The sequence below is a fragment of the Salvelinus sp. IW2-2015 genome, unplaced genomic scaffold, assembly GCF_002910315.2.
Source record: "Salvelinus sp. IW2-2015 unplaced genomic scaffold, ASM291031v2 Un_scaffold2571, whole genome shotgun sequence".
NCBI classification, from domain to species: Eukaryota; Metazoa; Chordata; class Actinopteri; order Salmoniformes; family Salmonidae; genus Salvelinus; species Salvelinus sp. IW2-2015.
This window is the reverse complement of record NW_019943881.1, coordinates 72,926-74,635: the sequence shown is the minus strand read 5'-3', so window position 1 is coordinate 74,635 and position 1,710 is coordinate 72,926.

The window sequence follows — 1,710 nt, the reverse complement described above, 5'->3', positions numbered from 1 at the left end:
CCAGTCCAACAGAGACCTAATGTGCTGAGTGTTCCAGTCCCAACGCAGAGACCTAAAAGTGGCTGGAATGTGTTCCATCGCCAACCAGAGACCTAATGTGCTGGAGGATTCCAGTCAACCAGAGCCTAATGTGCTGGAGTGTTCCAGTCCAACCAGAGACCTATGTGCTGGAGTGTCCAGTCAAACCAGAGACCTAATGTGCTGGCGTGTTCCAGTCCAACCAAGAGACCTAATGTTGCTGGAGTGTTCAGTCCAACAGAGAACCTAAGGTGATGGAGTGTTTCCCAGTCCCACCAGAGACGCTAATGTGCTGGATCGTTCCAGTCCCAACCAGAGACCTAATGTGCTGGAGTGTTCAGTCCACAACCAGAGCCTAAATTCGTGCTGGGAGTAGTTCCGCAGTCCCAACCAGAGACCTAATGCTATGCTGGAGGTCCCAGTTTCCACGGACCTACTGGAATTGCCCACCAACCAGTAGACGCTAATTAGGAGGAACCCGAATGCTGCTTGGAGTGTTCGCCGTCCCAACCAGAGACTAATGGGCTGGAGTGTTCCCAGTCCCAATCCAAGACATAATGTGCTGGAGTGTTCCCAGTCCAACAGAGACCTAATGTGCTGGAGTGTTCCCAGTCCAACCAGAGACCATAATGTGCTGGAATGCCCCAAAGAAGAAATACAATGCGTTCAACTGAATCGTCTCCACATTTAACGACCCTCTGAATCAGGTGCGGGGGGCTGCCTTAAATCGACATCCATGTCTTCAGCGCCCGGGGAACAGTGGGTATAACTGCCTTGCTCAGGGCCCGGGGAAACAGTGGGTTATAACTGCCGTGCTCAAGGGCAGAACGTCATAGATTTACCTTGTCCGTCGGGGATTCGATCAGCAGCAACCTTTCCTCACTCATTTTTTGCTTCAATTTAGTTTGGACACAGAGACAATGTGTCCTTTCTCACAAGCGTAATGACGAGATGGGAGGGACGAGGTTTGATCGGGAGGGGGGAAAAGGGGAGAGGGAGGGATAAGGGGAGGAAGGGAAGAGGGAGGGACGGGAGGATGGACAAGGGGATGAGGGAAGGGACGGAGGGATGGAGGGCTGAGGGAGGAGGGACGAGGAGAGGATGGACGAGGAGGGGATGATGGGAGGAAACGGGAGGAGGGACGAGGAAGTAAAATGAGGGATGAGGGAAGGACGGGGGATGGAGGAAGGACGGGGGATGGATGAAGATACGGGACAGATAAGGGGAGGGTGGAGGGACGAGGAGGGGATGGAGTTATGAGGGGGGAGGGGAGGTGAGGGAAGGGAGGGAGGGATAAGGAGGAGGGATGAGGGGAGGGGTGAGGGAGGGATAAGAGGAGATGGGAGAGATGGAAGGGGAGGGGCGGAGGGACGAGGAGGGAATGAGGGGAGGGAACGGGCAGGAGGGGAGAGGGGGGGAAGGAGGACAAGGGGGGGGTGAGGGAGAGGACGAGGGAGGGTGGAGGGGAAGGGCGAGGAGGGTGGAGGGGACGAGAGGGGGTGAGGGACAGATAAGGGCAGGAGGGGAGCGAGGTGGGGACGGACAGAGGACGAGGGGGGAAGGATGGGGTTGACGGGGAGGGGGGGAGAGGGGGGAGGGAGGGATGAGAGGGATTAAAGGGAGGGATGAGAGGAGAGGAAGAGGAGGGAGGGAATGGGGGATGAGGGGAGGGAGGGAATGGTAGGCTGAGGA